We start from the raw sequence: 16,665 nt of genomic DNA on the forward strand, positions 1-16,665 counted from the left end.
TCATACATTTTCGCCGATATAAGATTGGACATGTTTCCTAATATCCTAATCATGCCTTCGATTTATAATGAAGACGAAATTAAGATGTTTCATATCACGTAAAAGCGTTAAAGAAAGGCAGATCATTGAGCAGCATTAATCCAATGCATGATTTATATGTGGAAATCACAGTTGCATTGATGTACACTTGTATTAAATATCATATAAAATTTGCGAGGATACGCTATTCCCCTAGCGAACTAGGGGAATAGCGTATCCGCTCTCCAACAAAAAGGTCTCGTTCTTCTACTTGAATGGGAAGAATCTGTGTAGAATGTCTTTGGAGGGTAGATGAATTTCAGCGCACTGTGCGAGAACCACCAACTCGCTTCTTCAAAGGCCTGATGTTTGCTTTCTAGGGCAGGATTTCCAGATTATGTAATCGTTCGTGGGTGAGATCCACTAAAAAATAGTGGGCTTTAGAAAAAAAGGGCTATAAAAAAGGGGCTATAGAAAATAATAATTAAATGAAAAATCACAATCTTACTTACAAATTATATATATATTTAAATTTCTGAATATACACATACTAAAATATATGTTATTATGTAATTAAAATAAAAAGCCAAAAGGCTAGTTTTCTGGCAATTGCCAGAAAACTAGCCTTTTGGCTTTTTATTTTAATTACAAAATACAAGCACACCTTTATGGCATTCGTATAGTGAGGGTATGTAAGTTCTTTTCACTAAGCTTTGATATTTTCCAGGTCTACCTACTCACTGATGAGACCTCAAAAAAGGTTGAAACCGGTCTGGGTAGTGACCTCCCCTCATAATGTAATGACAGTGTGTTTTACATTATGAGAGAATATCAAGAATAGTGAGGGATCTTGCTCCACCTTTGCTTCGAATTGCCTTCGCCGATAGTTTTTCGGCATTGAAACTCATAGATCGTAGTTATCGATCTTGAGTTTCACTTACTGGCTATATAACAATATCCATTTAATATCTGTTATTAATCAATTATTCAATACCTATCAGAGGATACACACGATCCCTAACAAAAAGCAGAGAATTAGAGAATAATTCAATCCCTCGAGCGGCCATAGCAACATGTCTAGTATGTGTTGCACTTACAACTTACATTTTTTTTTTTGAACCGCTCTCGCATCAAAGAGGCACCATTCATGTATGAACTAGGAAGAAATAAAATCTATATCTAATGAGTGGCTTGCAAGAGGAAATGGCAGATGACTAAGTGATCCCTTGGACACTTCCTCAAAAAATATAAAAAAAGAAAGGATAATTTACTTATAATTATAATAATTTAATTATAATCACTAAATAGTTGTTAAAATAATAAGTAAATATTAAAATAATTAAATATTATTTATTAAATGGAGTTAAATTACTTCTTTCTGTGCAAACTTGTGGCAATATTTCTAGCTCTCCATAAAGCTAGAGACTGTCATAAATAAACACCGTTACAAATTCGACTTTATTTGTCAATTAGAGGACCATTTTCTAGGCTTCTTAGCTCTTAGCCAGTTCCTGATTTACCCGATCTTAGGAGTAAGCAAGTGGATATTTTTATTTCTCAGTTTTCTGAGTTTCGGTCGATTTTGAACCCTGCAACTTAGAAAAATGAACATAGACTTCACGTTAGTTCAGATAATACCCATTAGTTTAGGACCACGAGATGGAGGCTGTATCCACTCTTCGAAGTCTTTAAAATAATCACTGACCACGAACTCAACTATACTGACATTCTGAGAGTGACTGCTGATTTCCAAAAGTTAAGGTTTCAAAAGAGTATTGCCTACTGCCTTTGGAAATATAACAGGCATTAGAGGATTAAAAAATAGTGCGAGTTAAATATTTTTGTTAATAATTGTTGCTATTGTGAATGACTTATACGAGGACATTTCTCATATTTTAAGAAATTATTTTGATTAATAAGAGTTGTGATAAAGACTAATGTATTCTGATAAACATTTTAAGTGATAGCAAAGCTATATCATTTCAATGTAAGCCGTTTTAATTACCTGCTAGAGTGAAATCTTGAAATTATGCACATTACTGGAAGGCACATTGTTATTAGAGATTGGCAGGTTGGATAACGTGATCTAAAATTAAGGAAATAATTATTGAAAGAAGGATAATAAATGTTCATTACTTTTTTATAGCCAAGTAGCAAAATATGTTTGCCTTTCAAACTTAAAAGTTTAGCCAGCGATCGAAAGCTTACAAGAATACAATCTGCGAATGAGAGGTGCTTTAAGCATCTATGTATTGCGATCAAGCACCTATATATAGGTGCTTGATCGCTAAAAAGATAACGAGTGCTGTCTAGGAGCCAGTGTATTTACACTTTATAACTGATTTCATTAAGATTTTATTGGTCCTGTCAGTTTATTTCAGAGTCTATGCAGATCTTCTATAAGGTCAAAACCAGCTCTCAAATGCCATGGAATTTAATGAAGTGAACCAAAATACTAAGAGAGACTTCTCATAGGCCTGGTTTACTGTAGAGCAGTGTTTCGCAAAGTGTGGTACGCGAACCCCCGGGGGTCCGCGAAAGGTCTTCAGGGGGTCCGTGGCAATTTGCGGCTATGCATCATTAACGCATAGAATAAAATTTAAGTTTGAGATCGTAAAACGTTACTATTGTATCACTGAATAAGGTACAGAGACATCTGCAGGCTGTGTAATATGTTTCTCAACAAACAGTGCAATTAGAAACAACTGGATAAAAACGGCACTAACTAATGAATCGCATGACCCCTCCCATATAAAATGCTGTATAGTAGACAATCAAAACCATATGGTGCAGTGGCAGCATATGGTTTTGTTTGAATGAACGTGTTAAAACTAAGAAATATATAGTGAATGTGTTTCAGATATTATATAAGGAATTCCGTTGAAGAGAATTAGCATTTCAACTGAACTGTCGGCTTGCCTTTGTCAATTAGTAGCGCGATCTTTTGTTAATACCGCACCAATCATATGAACGTCTTCATAGCTGCTTTATCTCTACTGGCCTACCATTGCTGTCTGTTTCGAGTTCTGCTTTCACTAGCCATTTGTTGAAGGACTGTTCGTTAAATACGGTAATTTTTTTTAGCTTTCAAATTCTTAAGTATGGATCACTGGTTAAAGACTGGATTTTTAAAATGCGCAAAAGAGAGGAACATAGTAGATACAAGTGGCTGTCAGCAACAAGAAAATGTTGATATTGTATCTGGATCAAGGGAAATCGATAAGTGTGTGTCGTCTGATATCTCTAAAGAAACAACTAGGAAGAAGATGAGAAAACTTCGTAAGTACGATATAAATTACTTGAAATGTGGATTTTCATGGACGGGAAATGAAGAGGAACCTATTCCATTATGTGTAATTTGCGGTGAAACTTTAAAAAATGAAAGCATGAAACCATGTAATTTAAATCGCCATTTTGAATCGAAACATAATGAATGCAAGGACAAACCTGTCGAATTTTTTCAAAATAAACTAAAAAATTTAAAAGAATCTCAAACAGTGATGTCGATCGTGTCAGGAGGTGAAAACATGAAGGTTTTAGAAGCTTCATATCGTGTGTCGCTATTAATAGCAAAATGTGGTGCAGCGGAAACAATTGGTGAAACTTTGGTCAAGCCTGCAGCAAAAATAATAGTGGAAATTATGATCGGAGATAATGCAAAAAGATATTTTGATGGGATTTTTCTTTCAAATAGTACCGTTCATCGAAGAATCACTGAAATAGCTGGAAATTTAAAACAAACATTGTTATCCGATATACGTAAGAGTCGTTATTATGCGTTGCAGGTAGATGAATCCACCGACATTACAAATTTTGCAAATCTTCTAGTGTTCGTTAGGTACGAAAAAAATCAAAAAATTCATGACGACCTTTTATATTGCCAACCCTTGCCAGAACATACAACAGGAGAAGAAATATTCAGCAGTATAAATACCTTTATGCATCAAAACAAGCTTGATTGGAAAAGTTGTGTTGGAATAAGCACGGACGGAGCGAAATCCATGGTCGGATCTAAAAAAGGGCTTGTTTCAAGGATTCAAGCTGTTGCATCAAATGCAAAGTCGACACACTGCTACATACACAGGGAGGCTTTGGCTACACATATGATTTCTATAGACCTAAAAAAAATGTTCTTGATGAAGCTGTAAAAATCATAAATTATATATTGAAGGCCGTCCTCTAAACGCTAGACTTTTCTCTCAACTTTGCAAAGAAATGGGAAGCAACTATACACAACTTCTTTTCCATACCGATGTTCGTTGGCTTTCTCGTGGAAAAGTCCTTACTCGTTTATTTGAACTTCGGAATGAACTACAAGTATTTCTTGATGAAAAGAACTTTGTATTGAAAAAGCATTTACATAATTGGAAATGGCTCAGTCAATTAGCATATCTGGCAGACATATTTACTGTATTAAATAGTCTTAATTTATCTTTACAAGGCAAGGAAATTTCTATATTTCATGTCCAAGATAAAGTGAACCACGTTGGCAAAATTGAAGTTACGGCAAAAGTGGGTTGGTAATGGAGAATTTGACGCGTTTCCATCGCTTCATGAATTGCTCGCAAGTTCAAATGAACAAATTGATGATGATGTGAAAATTACTATCATGCAGCATTTAAAAAGCTTACAAATGAATCTAGAAAAGTATTTCCCTGAATTGGACATTAATATTGAGTGGAAAAGATACTGTTTCAATAAAAACAAATTTATGCCAAAGGGTCTATCGTCAATAGAAGAAGAACAACTTTTAGAACTAGCTTCTGATGGTTTCCTAAAAAATAAATACAGCGAGAATACGTTATCATCATTTTGGCTACAAATACAGAATGAATTTCCTGAATTAACAGATAAAGCTCTTAGGTTCATTTTTCTATTTCCAAGTTAATATCTGTGCGAAGTTGGATTTTCGGCCCTTGTAGATATTAAGACGAAGAAGAGGAATCGCATTATAGATGTCGAACCGCATCTGAGATTGAAATTAACAATCATAGAGCGAAATTTTGCTGAAATTTTATCTCACCATAAGCAATTTCACTCCTCTCATTGATGATAAATTATTTCAAGTAAGTAAAACTTTATAGTATCTTTATAAAGTTTGTTCTATTAAAAATAAATCATATTTTTTTGTTTACATGAACATATAAATTCCAATAAAATAGATATTTAATTTTTAATATTTTTAATTAATTTATTATTTTTAATTAGTTTATTATTTTTAATTAATTTATTTTTTGATTAATTAATTTGTTTTTACTTTATTAATTTATTTTTTAATTAATTAATTAGGAGATACTTGGTAATAATGAAAATTTAAGAAGGGGTCCGCGGATATCTGAAGTTTGAGAAACACTGCTGTAGAGAATCAAGTCTGACATAACAGTAAATATACTGGCAGGCCTGTAAAACTCTTGATCAAAAGAGCTAATAAAAGGGCTAATAATAATAATATAATAATAATAATAATAATAATAATAATAATAATAATAATAATAATAATAATAATAATAATAGAGAGAGAGAGAGAGAGTTCTTTATCTTTCAAGTAGTGCGATACCAATGCATTTCTTATTCTGAAGATTCTATTTTTGTAAGCTTCTGTCAATTTCAAAAATTTTGACGTTTCGAAAGCAAAACTTGTCTTGGTACTTCACTATAAAACGATAATAAGAATGATTCGATGCCTCCAACATATTATGACAACAGGAATAGTGAAGTGACACAATCCGATATTAATCCATTCTCTAGCTTTGTAGTTAGATATGCAGTTTACCATTCAATACAGATGAAGAAAATATAATTATACTTTTCAACATTAATTAACTCCTGTAATTCTTTCAAATTCTTATAAAATGAAGAAAAACATAAATTTATAGCATTTCTATTCTTCTTCTTCTATACTCTTTGATGGCTTTCGTACCAAACATAGTAATAAATGTTCAAGAATACCTTTTACCTTTTTTTTGTATCAATATTTGTGTAAAAACATCAAAGAGAGCATTTTACTGAGGCACATTTACGTAGACATATAAAGCAACATTCATTAAAATCAGTTGATTCTAACTAATCAATACTACTCATTAATTTCCAGTGCAGAAATAAAAAATCTGACCACTATAATAAAAAAATTATAGCAACACCGAAGAATTTCTTCAGTAGTCTTTTCCAGCAGGCTTTACAATTTGTTTTCAAATTACTATTTCAGTTAGTTCTCCAGAGAGAGAGAGAGAGAGAAACAATTGAATATTCAACTTACACGGGTAATACAAACTGTTGGTCGTGTGTACCAAATAGAATTATTGTTATTTTAGAAACTGAGAGGACCAAAGGTCGCTTCTTTGTGGCTTGCTCATTTGGACGGTATACTGACTTAATCTCTTTATGGTCCAACACGTTTCGTTGGGAAATGCGTAGCCCATGGGGACTGTGCGATGACATGCGGTGTGATAAAAAATGGCTCAACGTGGGGTGAAGCATATAAAAGGCATTATGAGTGCATCTCATTTTTGAAGTACTGTCATGAGCTATTTTTAGATGGGTATGAATTAAAGGTAGAAGAAATAATATCGGAGGTTATTATCACTGAATACCAAAAAAAAAAAGCATTCTGAGAAATAGTCTATTCAATAGTTTCATAATAACTGTATATTCAACACTAATAACTTCAGATTCATCATTTTTCAGTGTGAGAAACGCATATCATCATTGATTTTTTTTTTAGAAGAGTGAACAGCTTTTCATATATGTGTAAAAATTCTAGTTTTTTTTTCTATATGCAAAATGACGACATTTTACACATGCATTCAGAAAAACTATTATGGATCAATGCCACGTACTGAAAATGATTATCATTATATCAGCAGCAGCATTCCTGCTTATATAAAAATACTGGACGCATACTTATTACGAGCAATATTTAAAATAGTAAAACAGCTGTTGAAGTTCAGCTTTTCATAGTGTGAATCAATAGTATTACTATTAGTGCAATCACTGTAAAAGTAATTATAAATTTAGCTAAATTTATTGCAATTTTTTTTAAATAACGTGAGATACATTACTAATTTAAACTGGGGTAATCAAAATATAAAGTTATTATTGCATAGTTAATTTGATCATAGATGAACTACACCACTACAGGATACACAGATTACACACATTTTAATTATATGTAGATCTTATTTCTAAATTACCATGATAACTCTTGAAACACTATTCTTTGGCATAGTCTCACCAGTAAGATAAAAATCATTAATAAACACAAAGCTTATAAAATGGAAAAACCTCCCTAAAAGCAGTGTATATTTCAATTTAATATACCAAATGTATCTGAAAGAATATTCAACCGCATACACTCCATAATCATATAAGGTAATACAATAAGATAATCCTCATAAACTGGCCTTATCTTTGACGTATTATTATTATTATTATTGAAGAACCTCCAGGGAGTCAGAATATTAATAGTGGGTTATCAGCTATAAGCGATACATAATCCACCGTACTGTTCTTTAAACCGTATACGCTCTCTCTCTCTTATATATTACACTCAATCACCACTTTCCGTGCAAAAAAAAAAAAAAAAAAAAAACATTACTTCTAACTTCCTTGAGCAGTTTCTCCTTTGTCCTTGTTCCTTCCTTCTTGTTCTGCCGTCTGGACAACCTTCCCAATATCCATCGAATGGATACCTTCTCGACAACCTATATGCTTCAAGCAAATCACCAAATCCTTCTTCTTTTGTCCACCAAATCCTACATATTAAATGATTTCAATCCATCCTCATGGCCAATCTTTGCTTCCTCGTGAAGGAAGAAAATATTATATGAATTTTATTCATATAATCATATGAATAAAATATATGGCTTTATCTCTGTGATTCCAAAGTTTAATATTTCATATTTAATTACGCTAAACTGATCTATTTTATTTCCACTCATTTTCCACTCCTTTCCAGCTTTTTCAAATCCAGTATATCAATATCCTTTCTAATAACGCTTACTAGCTTCGCATCTCAGAGCACAGCTGAATATCTTTCTCGAAATTCATTTAAAATATCGAAGACTGAATAGTAACGGTCCTGATGAGCCCTAAAGAACTCTGCTTCTGGCATTCCACTTTCTTGATACTGTCCTTTTCATACACAAACTGTTTGATATCTGTCGATTATATTATTGCTAATTCACTCCATTAGCCGTTACAGTAACTTAAATATCAACTTGTTAAGGGAAACCTATTAAGATGCTCTCGAAATCAGAAAGATCTAGGTAATTCCTCTCAGTAACTACTGTTATTTGCCATAAAATCTGATTAGATTACTACAACTACTGCCCTTTAAGAAAATCAATCTCGCCTTCATTTACCTTATTCTGGACATGCATTATTACTTTTTTCTTCAATGCCCATCTTAACCATCACTGAAAACATTGAAACTGATAGAAAGTTTGATGCTTGCATTTTACAACTATTATCACAACAACGACACCATTATACAATTCATTATGGTATATTCTTTCCACTACTTTTCCAGTTGCAATACGTTCAGCAAACAACCAGCTCAATGCATAGTTCCTTTTGTAGTATATTCTCCCATAATATTTGACGAAATTACATCCGGTTCCATTGCCTTGTTGAAATTCAGAATGCTTAGCGTTCTAAATGCATGGATTTCATTCGCTTCAATCATTTAACTCTTTCGCACCCTCTAGGAGTAAACATGTTTCTCTGTAATGAAACATCGTGATAAAATGATAATTAAACGGCCACACTATGTCATCTGCATCAGTCAGATGACATAGATAGATCTAATACATGACATAGATGACCTTACTGGATAGATCTGCATCTATCAAGTGAGGTCATTCTTTCATAATGATTTCTTCTCCGAATGGCTACATAGCGAAAGGCGTACTGGGAATTCACCTTGGATTGTAATGCTAGTCGCCTCTCATATTCCCATGTTGCCTTCCTTTCTATACTTTCCCAACTTAGATTTACCCCTTACAACTGCTGTCTGCCATTCTCTCCTTAGCACACTTTTTCATGAAACTCTTCTTGATCCGCATTTATTTTTTATCTTCTTTTAGTCACACTATAAATCTATTTATTCTTAGCATCCAAAGAATGCAATTTATCAATGCTGTTATCAAATATTTCTTAACTCATGCAGTACTGATTTATATCTTTTCTTTCAAGTTCCCTCATCCATGATATAGTTCCTAAGCGGTTTCTATCATGATCACTTTTTTTTTATAATAAATATCATCTATGAAAGGTTGTAAACCTATTGTATATTAATACCGTAAGTGGATTTAGGATTAAATAATCCTAAAACCCAGCTCTAGAAACCAAACATGGAACGTCTGGTTTCTAGAACAGGGTTTCCGGATTATAAATAAGATCACTCATCATCACATCACCTGATGCTAAAACTCTTAATTCTTGTGTTATTTCCGCCAGGATATATATATATATATATATATATATATATAATTTCGGTTTACTCTATATATGATATAATTTATACAGAAAGTCCACGAATCATTTCATATGCTTTGTGGGCATTTTCTTGTCATTCAATCTCTCCTCTAATTACATATATTCATTCAAATGTTTTTCAGTGCAGTTTTTTCTTAATATCATAGATTTATTCTCTAGATACAGGACACAGGACAGAGAGAGAGAGAGAGAGACAGAGAGAGAGAGAGAGAGAGAGAGAGAGAGAGAGAGAGAGAGAGAGAGAGATGGCTTCTCAAATTTCGTGACCGGAACTATAGTTGCACATTTGCACTTTGATTATATATATTATACAGTATAAAAATGATAAAATAGAAATTGATGACTTATGACCCGATCTGAACAAATATTTCTTAATTATTCCCGGAGATCACTATGTTGCATTTATGCAACTAGCGCTAAGTATGCTGCTGTATTTTTAAAGTGGACAGTTCCTGTTCGTTATTGTGAAAATCAAGATGTTTCGTACTGAAGGATTTCGATATTTTCGTATATATTAGAGTACATTTAAATAAATAATGAGTGGAAAAACAATTTACAGACACACTACGATACATGATTTAGAGTTTCTAAAATCTCCAAAAATTTCTAAATCGTTGTTTTATAATTTTTAGAACTTAACCATATATTTCTTGCAAATATGTGTGTTTATTTAAACCACATGAGGTAATATCTAACTTATGGAGAAATCACGGAGTGAATATTCATGAAAACATAAAGTAGTTCCTGCTTTGGTATTAATATTAATTCAATAATTTAGTAACAATAATTCCTAATTTAGTACTAATAAACTAAATAATCTATTTGGTATTAATAATCTAAGCTGCTACTAAAATATCTATTACATATACTTCTACGAAAATTATTTTCGCGAAATCCATTTAAGTGAAAATGTACGCCACACTTAAGTTCACATAACTTTTAATTACAAATGATTCTCCTTGGATAAATCCCAGAGTAGCATATACAAAGAAGATTTGTCTTGATGATTATATAACATATAACTATAATTTATCTGCATTATTTGCAATGAGTTTTTTTTAGAGCAAGGAACCGGATATATCTAATCTTATCCTATGATACTAAATAACCTGAGGTAAATAAGGCCCGTTTAAAAAAAAATCATATTTACGGTAAGTTGCGCCGGTTTGGTTTCTTACACACACACACACACACACACACAGAGGACGCAATACAATGGCAAATCAGTGACGGCATATTATCTAGCGACTGTATTCTGTCAGTTTGACCTAGACCTTTGTGGGAGGTGGTTGTGTCTTCCCGTTTAATAATATTACGCCGCAATAATTCATAAGTTTTAATTAAAAATATTGTTCTTTTCGCATTGTTTTTATATTTAAAGTGTTCTTTCAACATTCAGTTTTATGATTGAAAATGTTTTAATTGATTTGAATTCATATTTTACTGAAAATAGATGTTATCTAATCTAGTTCGCGGCGGTTAATAAGGCCCAGTGAATTTGTTGATGGGCCTTATTAAACTGCTATAATTTATGATTTTATTTTTTGGTGATTGCTCATAATAGTTACTTGTGTTATTGCTAAAAGCCTCTGAAATGTCAGAAGTTAAGAAGAAATGGGATCTTTGGACTCATGAAAGACTAGAAGCAGCTATGAAAGTTGTGCAAAGAGGACAACTATCACAACGTGCAGCATCAGCACCCTATGGATTACCTAGAACAACATTGAGTAACCATTTAAAGACAGAGAGGATGACGAAAAGATTAAGAAGAAATACTGTGTTAACAAAAAAAAAAAAGGAGAAGAACTTGGTAGAAAGAATAGTAAAGTTTGCTTCAATTGGCGTCCCTTTAACTCCAAAAGCTATACGCAGGCAAACTTTTATATTTTGCGAACAAAATGAAATTAGGAATAACTTCAATAAAGAAAGTGGCCTCTCAGGAAAAGATTGGTTGGAGTAATTTTTAAAGAGAAACCCAACAATTTCTAAACGTAAAACTCAATTTTTGAATCCTTCTTGAGCTGTGAGAACATGTCCTAATCCTCCATCTTGTGATTCAGATAACACCAATGATGAGATTCCATTGGCAAATCTAAAAACAAAGAACTCTTTGAAGTCATCGTTTCAGGAGTTAATGCCAACGCCAAATTATGCAGTTGTAAAGGCAACACCACGAAGAAAAGCTTTTAAATTATAAGGGCCAGAGAGTGACCAAAGAGCTTTTCAAAGAAAAGGATAGTAAGAAAGAGAAGGCTGCCACTAAAAAACAGGAAGAACCAAAAATAAATAAATAAAGGAACAAAGATTGTCAAAAGAGGGATGGTATTGCCATGGATGCAGAGAAGAAAAGGTTGCTGATATGAGGCAATGCACACGGTGTCTTAAATGGTACCATGAAGAGTGTGTTGGTCTCACCAAAGAAGAATGTGGCGTATTTGTATGCCCTTATGACTGTTCTTAAGCTAATAATTATAATTAAAATTAATAATAATTATAAATAATTGTTATATTCTTTTTTAAATATTTAATTTTGATGAAGGGCTTTATTAAACTACTATGGTTTAATAAGGCCCATTCAAGGTGTTTTTTAAAGACTTGGGGTTAAAATATAATTTACTGCAAGAATTGTTCTTATTTGTTTTTTTTTTAATTAAGTGATAATACAAACTTTAATATGAACACTGTCGTTTCAATTAATCTAAACAATTGTCTAATTTATTCAAATTTTAAATAAGGTGGACCTTATTTGCCTCAGGTACTATATACAATATAGTTTACAATTTTTCGTGGCAGAATTTCCATGAAAAGTCTTCCAATAATTAGAGTTTTACTTTCCTGGTATCCCAAATTCCCATATATTTAGGAAATTTATTTTGATTTTACCTATGGCTGTAAAGTGTAAGTTCTTTCTGAAAGAATTTATAATGAAGGCTCCCATATTTTGAAGTGGGAGAGGTTGTCTCAAATTTCCCACTGTTAATATATTAGTATCGAACTGGAGCACCCAAATAAATAAACATACTACAATGCATATAATCAATACAATGTACTGTTTTTACTATAACATGTCTCATCATTGAAGCTTGATATGCTATTTTCCTAAAAGCACTAAAGACATTAGAGATTTTTTTAATCATTTTGTTATGTCTATCAAAATCGGAGGTTTCTCAGCTCTGCGGTTGGAAAAAATAAACAACAACGAAAGGTTCTGAGAAGGGGAGAAATCTTGAACACTTCTTTAGTCACAGGCAGGTCGGAGTTGAACGTGATTCGTTTCCAAGAAAGAGACGGTGATGACAAAACTACTTTTACATGGAAGTGCAGTAATAATAACAATAAAAAAAGCATTCTATAAACACCGCTGGTAAAACTAATTTTGTTTTCTAGAAATATTTTCATCATTATGATTTTCTGTAATTTTGTGCCATAAAATATGTTGGTCCAATAAAATACAGTAGTTTATTTTTCAAAATGAAAGTAACCAAATCATCAATAGCGTTACAATTTCGGGCTGAAAAAAAAAAAAACCCTATTTATATACGTCCTTTTAACTATATTGCGCTGTATTGACTAATATTGACTATGACATTAGTCTTGTTTGCAACGAGGATGGCACGGATATGACGTGACATGAAATTAAGGAGTTGAAAATTGTTCACTAGGAAAGTTGCACCATTCTTCCAGCAACTCATCGATTAGAGACCATGGAAAATGCATAGGCTTATATTTATGATCCAGAAACTAAGAAGTAACCGCATGCTTTATGGTTTGAAAAATTATTGTCTTGGAAAAGAATCTTCCAACAGCTAAGCGACATGCAGCGACATTAACTTGAATTCTAATTGAATGAATGAACTCAAGCTATGCCAGAAAGCTTTTTTAAGTACTCCCCCATCTCCAACAAAAATATAGCCAGGATACATATAACAAAAACAATATACCTAACTCTTAAAACTTTACGTCGACGATAATTCTAATCAATGCAGCCTAAACAGTACAAACCAAGCTGAATTCTGCACATAGTTCATCTGCTGTCGCTCTCTATTTTCATCTTAATCCGGACTAATGCTGGATTTTTGTTTTATTTTTAAGTAAATACTTCTGCCCACTGTCAATCCTTATAAATAGCATCTCCCTATTTTTTCCATGATGGCACCTTGAAAGAAACAGCCAGAACAACAACTGTTCGACCAACCAGACATGCAAAAATTCATTTTGAATTCTTGCCTGGTAAGTTCTAGCTTATTTGCTTGCTAAGGCTATGGGTTCGAAACCCATAGTTGGTATGTGTATTTTATTAATGTCTTTAGGTGGGAGATAAATTTCTTATCCGGTGTGTGTGACCATCACTCTGCTTACTGGAGACTGAAGAGGCTTGATAAAGTTCCATGTTTGGTCTCTAGAGCATGGTTTTTGGATTATCTGACCCTTAGTTAATCTGTATTTAATCACCCACAGTGCAAATACACCATAGATAATAGATGTTTTGCAGGTGTGATTCGCGTAAATTTTTTTAATGTTATAAATGAAGTGATTCGTTCTCATGTTGTAACAACAATAACAACAACAACAACAACAACAAAAAAAAAGATGATAGGATGATTTCGAATTTCGTCCGCCATCCTACTATTTTGCAGAAAAAGAGACACAGATCACTGGAGTCGTATGCTACTATGAATTTGAAGCTGAAAAATGCGTTTCCCAAAGTTATGAAAGTTCCTGTTTCGGAATGTATCATATTTAATCAAGATTAACAAATTGCATGTTTAATTAATATAGGACTGTTTATTGCGATTGTTAACTTAGTATCTATTAATCCGTTCCTTCAGAAATCAACAACTGAAGTTCATTCAGTTATGTTTATGTGATATGTGTGTAGAACACAGAATATCAATCAATTAATATATATCACATGATATTATATGCATTTATTTGGCTATATATTAAGAAATATCATCCATCATTGAAAGACGGCTAGACAAAAGTAACTGCTTTCACTAGAGTTGCGTTGTCAGGAAACATTTGTGATGTATTTGAAGAAAATCTTGGCTTGGAAAGAAGTGTATCCGAACAGTAAATGAAGCAAGTGAAGATATCTCTAGATGTTTTCAACTGAAAGTGAGTTATTCGGTCTAAGATGGATGTGACAGAGTTTTTATTCCCTCCAGTGAAACAAATAAGCTGGCAAGAAAGCATATGCAATTGGTAGATTATAACATGTGGATCTCATAGCTATGTCCAGGCGCTAATCCATCCAATACCTGATGCAGCACGATAATGAGATGGTGGTCAAATCTATATCCAGGAGCGTGATGTCATTTAATTAGCGCTGAATTCGCTACAAGTAACAGTCGGTCTGCTATGCAATATGAGTCGACTGATACGAAGAGTATGCTAAAGCACGTACGGTGCTAATAACAATGGGTTAGGTTAATGAAGCCAGAGTTAAAGGATTGAGTTCTGTTGAGTTCACTGCAATATAATGTCTATACGTTAATTAATGCAGGCTATAGTTTCACTATACAGCTTTCGTAGTTCAGTCGGTTTCGATGAAGCCCTTATAAAGGACTGGATAGAAATCTCGTCTAGAGAGAGAATAACCTTTATCAGGGCTTTTCAGCTGAAGATGAGCCGGTCTCATAGCAGGTTTTGCATTCAGCAACCAGACTCAGGCTCAGGAGAACACACATAATTTACACAAAAAATTTTATATTTAGGCATAAGACTAACCACATTATCTTAAAATTAGGAATAAGAAAAACCAATCTAAGCAGGTCGTAGGTCTTAAAGGCCCGTAACTACCACGAATTATTGTATTATTATTATTAGTAGTAGTAGTCTGGAGTATAATTTGGAAACTCTTTACTGAAACTGTGAGTTTGTGATATTATGATAGCCTGATTCCATGCATATTCATATAGAGCAGTATTTACTTTCTTGTATTTAAATCCACCCAGGAATCGAAATGGAAACATTGTGGGGATTTCAGAACTCTTTCTGAATTTCATAAATGCACATTTCTCAGTAGATAAATACTTATTTCATAAGTCACTTGAGATGGGCTTTAATAACTTGCTTAGTGTTCTTTGTGCATTTTTTTTCCCTGAAAGCGCATACAGAAAATTAAATGTCTGAATATATATCGGACTGAACCTTTCCATCACCTTGCGGATGTCTATATTTCATATAAACCTACGTAATTGATAAATGACTATTGGAATTTGGTTTAAATAAATTTACACCTTAACTGAATGAACCATGAAGAGATTGCCCACTCGCTAGCAACATCTGCTACATATTCATCAAGGGAATGTAAATAAATATCAATTTGTCGTCTCTAAATGATTAACCCTTCTAGCTATAGATAATACGTTTCCATAAAGAACCCCGAAGCTATGCTACGACATGTCAAGGTTGTCGTGTGGCTTGATATGTTGGCAGAAGGCTGTAGTGATGTACGATAATGGGACAGCAGCACCGAATTTCTTGACGAAAGGTTGGTCTGAAGGTGTTTAATGAAAAAATACCTTTTAACAGGTAAAGTCTTGGAAACAATTATTATGATAAGAAAAATTATTTGCTTTTATTTCACTTACCGGTAGGCCCTACTCGATAACAAGATACATTTATCGAAATGCTTTGATATCATAAATAAATCATAAGAGAGAGAGAACAAAAAGAAATGCATAATCATAGTTTATTATTCATAGGAGGAAAATTGCAAATTTATTTATTATTCATGTGTTGTCACGTAACTGATTAATAATATTATTATAAAGAAATCTTTTGAAAAAGAATACAAATGCTTTTATAAAAAAATTCGTTTATATTTTAGATAAATGTGCTAGTTCTCCAGTATATGTTTAGCATAAAATAATTACATAAATCAAAAACTTTTTGAGTACACTAAATGTTTGTTTTAATTAAATAACAAGCCCAAAAAACGTAGACAATTTTTTAAAAAATTTCAGTTTGTTTTTGTTTCATGACCTTGAAATATTAAAACTAATTTGAAATATCAAAACACATAAGTTTAACCAATTGTTTTTCTTCTGAATTATGCAGCAAATTATACTTTACACTCATAATTCTGTTTATCTTGATGAGAATATCACATGGATATAAAAAGCTATAAGGTTTTAATTTTAAAAG

This window comes from Typopeltis vanoorti, chromosome 7 (genome assembly GCF_054136105.1).
Source record: "Typopeltis vanoorti isolate ZY-2024b chromosome 7, IOZ_Tvanoo_1.0, whole genome shotgun sequence".
In the NCBI taxonomy this organism is placed as follows: Eukaryota; Metazoa; Arthropoda; class Arachnida; order Uropygi; family Thelyphonidae; genus Typopeltis; species Typopeltis vanoorti.